This window comes from Lathyrus oleraceus, chromosome 7 (genome assembly GCF_024323335.1).
Source record: "Lathyrus oleraceus cultivar Zhongwan6 chromosome 7, CAAS_Psat_ZW6_1.0, whole genome shotgun sequence".
In the NCBI taxonomy this organism is placed as follows: domain Eukaryota; kingdom Viridiplantae; phylum Streptophyta; class Magnoliopsida; order Fabales; family Fabaceae; genus Lathyrus; species Lathyrus oleraceus.
Window position 1 is genome coordinate 402,980,917 of NC_066585.1, and position 13,117 is coordinate 402,994,033.

The 13,117-nt window shown below is 40.4% G+C and overlaps 1 non-coding gene across 1 annotated transcript; it reads right to left on the reverse strand.

The window, feature by feature from the left end:
• Nucleotides 1–12,730: 12,730 nt before the first annotated feature.
• LOC127108582 (small nucleolar RNA R71) lies at nucleotides 12,731–12,837 on the reverse strand. Its single transcript, XR_007796109.1, has one exon. It is a non-coding gene; the product is annotated as a small nucleolar RNA R71 (small nucleolar RNA).
• Between the last annotated feature and the right edge of the window lie 280 nt (nucleotides 12,838–13,117).

Here is a 13,117-nt window from a genome sequence, read left to right on the forward strand (position 1 = left end):
GCCGCGCAGCAGGTTTCGCGCCGCGAACGGTGCGTTACAGAACCCCTCTGGATTTGCTAGTTCGCGCCGCGAACGGGGCTTCGCGCCGCGAATCGCGCGCGAACAGAACCCTCTGCTACAGACACCAGATTTCAGATCTACAATGGTTTTCCCTATTACGAAACCTATCCGATCCAACCTTTCACAGCCCAATTTACGTCAATTAATCGTCCATATTCTCAACACAATTCATATCTTATTCGATTACACCAAATCTAACACGTTTACATCAAATTCCTACGAATTCTTTCTCAATCATACCTCAATTTCGTTCATCCAAAAGTTCACAAATTCACCATAATCATCCAATTCAGAGGTAATTCAAATGTCTATCACTACCCATGACATATTATCATATAATACCCGTTAGATCGACGATAAACCCCCCTTACCTGAGTTAATCCGGCAAATTCTGCACCTTCAAGCTTTTCCTCTTCTCTTGCTCTGCCGTTTGCCCTTTTTCCCTTTCAGCCGCTCCTCCTTTCCTTTTCACGTGAAAACCCTTTTTTCCAAAATTGGGACTTTTTTTAACTTCCAACTGATATATTCCAATAAATAATTATTCCAATAATTATTATTTCGAAATAATAATAATCCAAAATTCCAATTATTCAATTAAATTAATAAATAAAATATTAATTTAAATCAAACAATTATCTTATTTTAATTGGGGTGTTACAACTCTCCCCCACTAAAAGAGTTTTCGTCCTCGAAAACATACCTCAAGCGAACAACTCCGGATAAGACTCCTTCATCTGACTCTCCAGTTCCCAAGTCACATTGCCACCTGCTGGTCCTCCCCAAGCTACCTTCACTAAGGCAATCTCTTTACCCCGCAACTGCTTCAACTCTCGATCCTCGATCCTCATAGGTGATGTTTCAACAGTCAGGTTATCTCTCACCTGTACATCATCTATTTGAACAACATGCGACGGATCATGAATGTACCTCCTCAACTGAGACACATGAAAAACATCATGCAAATTCGCAAGCGACGGCGGTAAAGCGATACGATAGGCTACCTCCCCTATCCTCTCCAAAATCTGATAAGGACCAATAAATCGAGGTGTCAACTTCTTCGACTTCAAAGCTCGACCAACACCAGTTATCGGAGTAACACGAAGGAACACATGATCTCCCTCTTGGAACTCAAGTGACTTCCTCCTCTTATCATGATAACTCTTCTGACGACTCTGAGCAACTCTCATCTTCTCCTGAATCATCTTAATCTTTTCCGTAGTCTGTTGAACAATCTCCGGTCCAACCACCGCACCCTCACCGGACTCATACCAACATAAAGGTGTCCGACATCTCCTACCATACAAAGCTTCAAACGGTGCCATACCAATGCTCGAATGAAAACTATTGTTGTAGGTAAACTCAATCAAAGGTAAATAACAATCCCAAGCACCTCCTTTTTCCAAAACACAAGCTCTCAAAAGGTCCTCTAACGACTGAATCGTCCTCTCAGTCTGACCATCAGTCTGCGGATGATATGCAGAACTCAACCTCAGCTTAGTTCCCAAAGCCTTCTGCAAACCTTCCCAGAACTTCGATGTAAATCTAGGATCTCTGTCCGAAACAATACTTGACGGAATACCATGCAAGCTTACAATCTTCTCAATATACAATTCAGCTAGCCTCTCTAACGGATAATCCATTCTGATCGGAATGAAATGAGCCGACTTCGTCAATCTATCAACAATCACCCAAATAGCCTCAAAATTCTTACTTGTCCTCGGCAAACCAGAAACAAAATCCATACTGATACTATCCCACTTCCACTCTGGAATAGCCAACGGTTGCATTAGCCCAGACGACTTCTGATGTTCAATCTTCGACTTCTGACAAGTCAAACAGGAATACACAAAACTTGCAATTTCTCTTTTCATTCCCAGCCACCAAAATAGCTTTTTCAAATCATGATACATCTTTGTAGCCCCAGGGTGAATACTCAAGCCACTACGATGTCCTTCTTCCAGAATACTCTTCTTAAGCTCAGTAACATCCGGAATACACACTCGACTACCAAATCTCAAAATACCATTCTCATCAACTCTGAATTCGCCACCTTGACCTTGATTCACTAAAGTCAATTTATCAACCAAAAGCATATCGGATTTCTGACCCTCTCTGATCTCATCCAGAATACCACTCGTTAACTTCAGCATACCCAATTTAACACTATTGTGAGTACTCTCACACACCAAACTCAAGTCTCTAAACTGCTCAATTAAATCCAATTCCTTAACCATTAGCATAGACATATGTAATGATTTCCGACTCAGCGCATCAGCCACTACATTTGCTTTACCCGGATGGTAATTCAAACCAAAGTCATAATCCTTCAAAAACTCTAACCATCTCCTCTGTCTCATATTCAGCTCTTTCTGATCAAACAAATACTTTAAACTTTTATGGTCACTGAAAACCTCAAATCTTGATCCAAACAGATAATGCCTCCATAACTTCAGAACAAATACCACAGCTGCCAACTCTAAATCATGTGTCGGATAGTTCCTTTCATGAATCCTCAGTTGTCTCGAAGCATAAGCTATAACCTGCTTATTCTGCATCAACACACCACCCAAACCCAACAATGACGCATCACAGTAAACTTCAAACGATTCCGATGGACTCGGTAATATCAGAATAGGAGCAGTAGTCAACCTTCTCTTTAACTCCTGGAAACCTTTTTCACATTTTGAGTCCCAAACAAACGCTTGCCCCTTTCTGGTCAACATCGTCAACGGTAACGCCAACTTGGAAAATCCTTCAATGAACTTCCTATAATAACCAGCCAAACCAAGGAAACTTCGAATCTCAGCAACAGACTTCGGAGCTTCCCACTTAGATACCGCTTCTATCTTAGAAGGATCAACAGCAACACCACCTCTTGAAATCACATGGCCAAGAAAACTAACCTCTTCTAACCAAAATTCACACTTGGATAGTTTAGCAAATAACTTCTTTTCTCGTAGAACTTCTAAAACCACTCTCAAATGCTCGGCATGCTCTTCTTCAGATTTCGAATACACTAAAATATCATCAATAAACACCACAACAAACTGATCTAGGTACGGATGGAAAATCCTATTCATATACTCCATAAATACTCCAGGCGCATTAGTCACACCAAAAGGCATCACGGAATACTCATAATGTCCATACCTTGTTCTGAAAGCAGTCTTCTGAATATCCTCAGTTTTCACACGTATCTGATGATACCCAGATCTCAAATCTATCTTGCTGAACACACTCGCACCAACCAACTGATCCATCAAATCATCAATCCTCGGCAAAGGATACCGATTCTTGATCGTCACTTTATTCAGTTGCCTGTAGTCCACACACAACCTCATAGTACCTTCTTTCTTCTTAACCAACAACACTGGTGCACCCCACGGTGACACACTCGGACGAATAAATTTCTTATTCAACAGATCTTCCAGCTGACTCTTCAATTCAGCTAACTCCACAGCCGACATACGGTACGGAGCCATCGATATCGGTCTAGTACCAGGTACCAAATCAATCGAGAACTCAACTTCACGTTCTGGCGGTAACTCATTCACTTCTTCCGGAAACACATCAGGAAAGTCACACACCACTGCTAGATCACGAATCACCAGTTTATCTTTAGCCTCTAAAGTTGCCAACAGCATAAACAACTCTGCCCCATCTGCCACTTCCTCATTCACCTGCCTGGCTGATAGAAACAAACTCTTTTCTTCCTCCATATCAGGAAAGACCACAGTCTTATCAAAACAATTGATATAGACTCGGTTAAACACCAACCAGTTCATACCCAAGATAACATCAATCTGTACTAGAGGAAGGCACACAAGGTCTATCCCAAAATCTCTACCAAAAATATTCAAAGGACAACTCAAACAAACCGAAGTAGTAGTCACTGAACCCTTTGCAGGAGTGTCAATCACCATACTTCCAAGCATCTTAGATATCTCTAACTTAAGTTTCACAGCACAATCCACAGATATAAAAGAATGAGTAGCACCTGTGTCAATAATAGCTATAAGAGGAAAGCCATTAATATAACACGTACCTCTGATCAAACGATCATCTGCAGAAGTCTCAGAACCCGATAAAGCAAAGACCTTGCCTCCTGACTGATTCTCCTTCTTCGGCTTAGGACACTGGGGACTGATATGACCCAACTCTCCACAGTTGAAACAAGTTACAGTCTTCAATCGGCACTCTGCAGCCAAGTGACCACCTTTCCCACACTTGAAACACTTCATCTCAGCACTGGTACACTCATGAACACGATGTCCAGCCCGACCACATCTATAACACTTAACAGGAGCACTAGAGTCTCCCCCACTAGGCCTCTTCATCCCACTCTGCTTCTGAAAACCTTTGCCAGCTGCATACGGTTTTCCACGATCCATCTGATTCTTACCCTTCCTATCAACCCTCTGCTGATAGCTCTCTGCTCTAGCCTTGGAATCCTGTTCAAAAATTCTGCAACAGTCAACCAAGTCAGAAAACACCCTGATCCTCTGATATCCAATAGCTTGTTTGATCTCAGGACGCAACCCGTTCTCAAACTTCACACATTTCGAAAATTCTCCAGCAGCCTCATTATAGGGAGTATAGTACTTCGACAGCTCGGTGAACTTAGCAGCATACTCAGTAACAGACCTGTTACCCTGCTTCAATTCCAAGAACTCTATCTCTTTCTTTCCTCTGACATCCTCTGGAAAATACTTCCTCAAGAATCTCTCTCTAAACACAGCCCAAGAGATCTCAGCATTCCCAGCAGTTTCCAACTCAGTGCGGGTAGCAACCCACCAATCATCTGCTTTTTCTGACAGCATATGCGTACCGAACCTGACCTTCTGGTTATCGGCACACTCAGTCACTCTGAAGATTCTCTCTATCTCCTTCAACCACTTCTGAGCACCATCTGGATCGTATGCTCCCTTGAACATTGGAGGATTGTTCTTCTGGAACTCACTCAGTTGACGAGCAGCTCCCATTCCCATAACATTCTGATTTCCTCCAAGCACTCCAGCTAGCATACCCAGAGCCTCAGCAATTGCAGTATCATCTCGACCTCTTCCAGCCATCTCTATTCTGAAAACCCAAACAAACTAAAACAATAAGTACTGATAGGTTACTCCACACCTATGCCGTACAGGGAAACAGAAAATTACGACTCGACTCGACCGACGATGCTCTGATACCACTAATGTAACACCCTTCTAAATACCCCAAATTATTATAATTAAATAATAACATATCAATCAGAGTCATTATGCCCCAAAGGGTGTCACACAATCATTTCACAAAATTATCAGAATACCCTGTCATGCTCATTTATTTAATTCAAATTATAAAGTATCTGCATAATACACAGCGGATAGAAATCAATTCGATTATTCCAATCATGTAACATATTACACGCAAAATAGTTCACAACCAATCAATAAAATATTCAAACATCCCCTCCCGATGTTACATCTACCAGAGCATGACCACTAAGGACGACACTAGACTCCAAGCACTAGCTCCTACTCAACTCACTGCTCGTTACCTGAAAAATAGGTGTAAGGGTGAGTTCCTCAATCAATATAATAAGCATTATACAACAGTATGTAATGTTAAGTAAATAACGCATTAAATCACCCTAACCAGACTACACACTCAATAACGGCAGTGTCAATTCAAACATCATATTCAACAACAACATATCATATATGTATAATCTCCAACCATACTCAACATCAACAACACAACACGCCACACACATATAATACTGGAATACATCCAATCATATTATATGCCATACATTCATTATGCAATGAGACTCCACATATGCGGTACCGACTATTCTTGAACATACAGTCCAAGCTCACCGATCCCTCCAGATACGGCTACTGAGCCCACTAGTCCCACTCATTGAGATCTAATGACTCACTCACTAATTCCTCACTATGGGAATTAGCTACAGCCCCAAAGGCTAGACTATGCACACTACTCATCTAGTATGCAAACATCAACAACAATTCCACAAGGATTCCCTCACTAATTCCTCACCATGGGAATTAGCTACAGCCCCACAGGCTATGCCATGCATGCTAATCATCTAGCAATGCAGCAACAACAACAACTCAAGAATAGACAATATGCTCACACTATAAGTCACACAACAGTCTATTCACAATACATACATAACTGATACATTCACAGTATAATGCACACCATCACATATCATCAACACATTTATCACGAAAGCATATCATATCATGCCATACAATCAATCATAGTATTAGCACACCTTACTAATACCTATGCCACTCAAAACAACGGGAGATGATCCCTATTACATCAGTCCTCAGCTAAGTCACATCACTCAGCCTAAACAGCCAAAAACTGCACCACCACAGCACAGACATCACAATTAATATTCACTTCTGCACAGCACAGTTCGCGCCGCGCAGCAGGGTTCGCGCCGCGAACGGTGCGTCACAGAACCCTTCTGGATTTGACAGTTCGCGCCGCGCAGCAGGTTTCGCGCCGCGAACGGTGCGTTACAGAACCCCTCTGGATTTGCTAGTTCGCGCCGCGAACGGGGCTTCGCGCCGCGAATCGCGCGCGAACAGAACCCTCTGCTACAGAAACCAGATTTCAGATCTACAATGGTTTTCCCTATTACGAAACCTATCCGATCCAACCTTTCACAGCCCAATTTACGTCAATTAATCGTCCATATTCTCAACACAATTCATATCTTATTCGATTACACCAAATCTAACACGTTTACATCAAATTCCTACGAATTCTTTCTCAATCATACCTCAATTTCGTTCATCCAAAAGTTCACAAATTCACCATAATCATCCAATTCAGAGGTAATTCAAATGTCTATCACTACCCATGACATATTATCATATAATACCCGTTAGATCGACGATAAACCCCCCTTACCTGAGTTAATCCGGCAAATTCTGCACCTTCAAGCTTTTCCTCTTCTCTTGCTCTGCCGTTTGCCCTTTTTCTCTTTCAGCCGCTCCTCCTTTCCTTTTCACGTGAAAACCCTTTTTTCCAAAATTGGGACTTTTTTTAACTTCCAACTGATATATTCCAATAAATAATTATTCCAATAATTATTATTTCGAAATAATAATAATCCAAAATTCCAATTATTCAATTAAATTAATAAATAAAATATTAATTTAAATCAAACAATTATCTTATTTTAATTGGGGTGTTACAAGGGAGGGTTGAAGGCCCAGCCACATCCAACGGTGTAGGTCTCGGATAATCATATGGCATAAGATACTCTGATGCTCTCTGTCTGACCCAAGAAGTATATGGCTCCAAAGCAATGCCGTTCTTCGGACCCAACTCGTTCCTACCCTTCTTGTGAATCTTGCGCCAAGCGCGGACCATCCTGGCTTTCAGGCCTTGGGGATCTTTACCCTCCTGAAAGAATACACCTTCTAACAGAATGTTATGAGGTTTACCCTTTAGGGGGAACCCAAGATGACGACGTGCTAAGATAGGATTGTAGTTGATCCCACCACATGTACCAAGAAGAGGCACATTAGGGAATTCACCACAATAATCAATGATCTGAACAGTATCATACACGCGATCATACCAAGAGATATCGTCATTAGTGAGAGACATAAGTCTCGTAGACCACCGTAGACATCCCTTGTTCTCCTTGAAAGCAACCGTCTGCGGTAAGTGAGAAATAAACCACTTATACAACAGAGGCAAACAGCACACAATAACTCCTCCACCCTTTGCATTCCTCAGATGCAAAGAGAAATAGGCATCACCCAACAGAGTAGGAACGGGATTAAGAACTGAAAAGATCCTAATGGCGTTCACATCCACAAATTTGTCGATGTTGGGGAACAATACCAATCCATAGATGAGCAACATGAATATGGCCTCAAAGGCATCCTCACTCATGGCCTTCCCATAAACAGTAGCTTGAGCAATGAGGAAATCAGAAGGAAGACCCTGAATTCCACCTTTGGTAGTCATATGCGCTTCAATCAGGGATTCATCTATGTGCAACAGGTCTGCAATCTCTCGAGAAGTCGGAATACTCTCTAAGCCACTGAACGGCACCTGATCCAGAATAGGAATACCCACAAGATGAGCATATTCCTCAAGCGTAGGCAACAGCTGAAAGTCCGGAAAAGAGAAGCAGTGATACAGAGGATCATAGAACTGCGCCAAAGTACTCATCAACCCTTCGTCAACCTGAGTAGTCAACAGAGGTAGAAGCTTCCCATAACGAGCTTTGAAACCCAAGGGATCTAATACGTAGGATGTCAGATTCCTTAACTCTTTCAGATCGGGCTGTCTAAAGCTGTACTTCTTTGTATGCCTTTTTGGTCTTTCCATGTCTGAAAATTTTGCAAATAAAGCCTTTAAGTTCCTTGAAAATTTTCTGATTTTTCTGATGACATGAATGCAGATGAATGCATGAATGCATGAATGCAACAATCATAGTCAAGGATCAAGCAAATCACACCAGACAAAGGTCACGAGAAAGCTCATAGTATCCTTAATATCAATCATCCATTTTGGTGTATTACGGTTTTCACCTTATTAACACCCAAGTTCCATTGATATTAACGATACATGAACCAGCTCAATCATCCTTAATATCAACCATCCATTTTGGTGGATTATGGTTTTCACCTTATCAACACCCAAGTTCCATCGATATTAAGGATGTCTGAATGACTCAACCATGAATCACGGGTTTGTTGAGAGTCACGAGCATGGGGTCTCGGTTAAGAACCACCCAAAGGGAGTGTACTAGGGTTTAAACCTGCCGAACATGTTCTACCAGAGGTTCCCATAGTCATCATCCCATCTTTCGAATATTATCGGAGGAACGAATACTCGTATTCCAAAAATATTCTCAAAAGAGACTCTTATGAGTGTAGTATCGCGTAACAATCGCATCAGATCTTACATCTGAACGACCTCCGCACTACATCCTAAAAATAGGCCAAGATAGGCTTGGTAAACTAAGGTCCTTGGCTTCTAAGGCACATGATTGAAAGAATAATGCCTAACCACAAATAACTTGTGTGACATTATTAATCCAACATGACCTCCACCAAGTGAATGGACTCGCAAGTCAACTTGTTAAGGAATACTCCACACAAGTCGACGAGACTATGCCATTCTCCTATCCTAAGGTGCACTCGAGTTCGGGTATAGAACTCATCTCACAGAGATCACCAAGCAAACAACAGTTATATATCAAGCAATTCAATCATTACAATCAATATAGTTATCCCAAATTGTACAAAAATATGCCAAATAACAAATAAACAATATCATACAACAAGGGTGAAAAGTAGGCAAAACCACCAAGGATTGAATCCCCAGCAGAGTCGCCACTTTTCTGTAGCGGTGTATTCATCACTTTATGATTTATTGACTAAACCAAAAGCAAAGCATACAAAGATAGAGTCGCCACCGCACTTTTATTTATCCAAAGGAATGGCTAAAAAGCGAACAAAAGCCTAAGAAGTTTTACACATAGAAAACTAATGAAAAGGTCAGAGATCTGGGTAAGGGGTTAATTACGCAATGGGAAGGTGTTAGGCACCCAAAACGTCCTAGGTACTCCTAGGGAACCTCTTCTCACACTTGTTGTACGAAGAGTTATTTGTTTATGAAATATTTATTGTGCAAACATGGATTGAAGGGATGGGAAAAGAATATACAAGTTATTATTTTTGTGTTTGAACGGATGAACCCGTTGCCTACGTACCTTTCCATGGAAGGTAAGGATCAAAACACCGTAGTTCGGCTAAAAGATTTCCAAAATATGAGTGAATTGATTTTAAAACAAAAGCCCTAAGGTCTTTCGTTATCCATTGGAGAAAACTCAACCTATTCACACAACAAGTCCACCATGTGAGAAAAGCTTCAACTTGCTAGTGAGGGGTTAACCCTATAATAAGCAAGGAAGTCTTACAATTCAATCACTAAGGACAAAAGGTGAGATTAACATCAACCAACTAGGATAAATCAAACCTATGGCTAATGTATGAAAACTTATCAAGAATGGACAAAGCCACAAAACAATTGAATGAGTGAAATTAACCAATTAGGATTTATTCACAAAAGTGGTCCAGGTATGATTAGAATTCGATTCAAAAGAAGTATCATGAAAATGAAGTTTGAAAATCAAAGGCCTAAAGCCTAGGTTTCTAATTTGACAAGAAATGAAAAAGTTTGCACAATAGCTTTCAGGTTTTGGTTAACATGCAAATGGAAGTTTAAAGAAACAAAAGATGGGAGGGTGAGGAAGTAAAACTTCTTAGATGTTCACCTCTTGAAATCATATGTAAATGATCCAAGTGATTCCTATGGAATAGGCAACAAGCAATAAGCAAGTAACAGATGGACAAAGCAAATGGATACCGGATGCCAATCAATGGACTTACACCAATCTCCTAAAGCAAAATATGGATACCAGATGCCAATCCATGGACTTATACTAGTCTCACAAAACAAAGATAAACATGATACCAGATGCCAATCAATGGACTTATACTAGTCTCACAAAACAAAATAACAAGGATACCAGATGCCAATCAATGGACTTATACTAGTCTCCTACCATATCATAGGAACAACTGCCAAGTAATGGACTTATGCTTGCTTCCTCCATGGACAAAACAAAATGCTACAAAGCAAAGTTTATGAAATGACATACAAGTTATGAAGATAAATGCACAAAGGCACACATAAGCAAATATGCACAGATGAATCAAGTAAGCAAACCAACAAGTCAATTAGCACACACTATATACAATCAATTAGGCTTAAGCAAGGTTAGGCTTTACAGCCAACTGGAATAGGGTATTTTGAGCTCTTAACCCTAACATAGAGAGTTAGGGTGAAGCAGATGAAATGGAGATGAGGGGTGTGCCTCATAGCTCTTACCCCTGGTCAGGGAGAGCTTTGATCAATGGAAAGTGTGATAGAGTCTGTAATCGAGTTTGGAGCACTTTGGAAGGAAGTTAATCCTGCCGCCATTTTCATTTCCGCTTTGCAATTTATTCAACCCTCCGATTGGAGCAGGTTTTTATTACTTGTCTTTATCTTATTTATTTCCCACACTCGCTTTAAATTATTTATTTCCTCACACTCGCTTTACTTTATTTATTTCCCGCACTCGCTTTAAATCATTTATTTCCCGCACTCGCTTTAAATTATTTATTTCCTCGCACTCGCTTTACTTTCATTTATTTCCCGCACTCGCTTTACTTTATTTATTTTCCGCATTCGCACTACTTTTATTTATTTTAATGCACGTTTACTTTACCATGTCTAACTAAATTTATAAGGTTAGAATGTAAGGATCGTAATTGAACCGATAATCAGTACAATCGTTCGTAGAATCACTTAAGGGCTATTTTAACTTTCAACTTAAGTGTTCCCGCACTTCAATTCTGTTGGGTAAGATCGAAAGTCGTCCAACGTCTTTTTAAACTTAATTGTTTTTAACTATTTCAAAAATAGCGAAAGCGCTTTGTTTAGTTAATTAGGAGATTTTAACATTAAGAAGAAAAGAGATTTTAAAACTATTTTCGGACGTGTTTATAAGTTTAGAGTCTGGTTCGTGAGAACCTCTTTTGGTTAAGACATCCAGGTTATAATACTTTTCAACTTAGTCAAGAAGATACTATATTTCTTAAAAATAGGTTTACTACTCTAACGCAATGCGCGCCTTTTTATAAGTGACAATAAGAGGGTTTGATTAGGGAGTACAACTCGGTTCTGAATACGCGAAAGCGACAGTTCCTGTTAAATTAGTTCTTTTCAAAGTAGGAAACACTTCCCATAAGTAGCTCTATTAGCAAGTACTTGGATTATTAATTGATTACGTGAATTACATTCGACCCTGTCTTTATTATTTAATCTTTATTCAACACTTTACTTTTCACTGCACACTCCAAAAACACTTATTTTGATTGCCTTTGATAAACACCATAACAACAGATAACGATAGATTGACACTTGGTCTTTGTGGATTCGATAATCTTTTATATTACTCTGACACGTTCGTATACTTGCGAAAAGCACGCATCAAGTTTTTGGCGCCGTTGCCGGGGGCCAATTTCGTCAAATTTCATTTTCTTGTTGTTATATCGTTTAGACTTAGGCTATTTCTCGCCGGTCAATGCGAAGAACTCGCAGCACCGGAAGTTTAAGCTTAGTATACCCTCTGGCGGAACCTGAATGTTACGCTCGCGCACGTTTATTCTTTCATAGAATTAAGAGAGCTATGGTCGAAGATCAAAACCAAACACCTCTTAAAGATTTCGCTCAACCATCTAATGAAGAACCTAGTTCTAGTATAGTAAACCCAACCATCCCAGCCAATAATTTTGAACTTAAACCATCCCTGTTGCAACTAGTGCAACAGAGACAATTCGCGGGTCTCGCTACTGAGAACCCAAACCAACATTTAAAAATATTTCTTCAATTAGCAGACACTTTTAAAACCAATGGAGCTTCTCCTGAGGCAATACGTTTAAGATTATTTCCTTTTTCCCTCAGAGATAAAGCCCTATCATGGTTAGATTCCCTTCCAACCAATTCCATTACGACTTGGGATAACCTTAGAAGAGTATTTCTCGCTAGATATTTTCCCCCGAGTAAGACCGCCGTTCTTCGAAACCATATAACTAGATTTACCCAAAACCAGGGAGAATCGTTGTTCGAAGCTTGGGAGAGATATAAAGAATTGTTACGAGCATGCCCACATCATGGTTTAGAAAATTGGTTAATCATTCAAACCTTCTATAATGGACTTCATTACAACACAAAGATGACCATCGACGCTGCCACAGGCGGTGCGCTGATGAACAAACCTTATCCTGAAGCTAGTGCCCTCATCGAAGATATGGCTCAAAACCATCAATCATGGGGAGTCGAACTAGCGACAGTTGAGAAGAAGGAAGCCCAAGGAGGAGTGCATGAACTAAGCTCTATAGATATGATGCAAGCTAAAATGGACGCACTATCCCTTAAGGTCGAGCATATGTGCATAAAC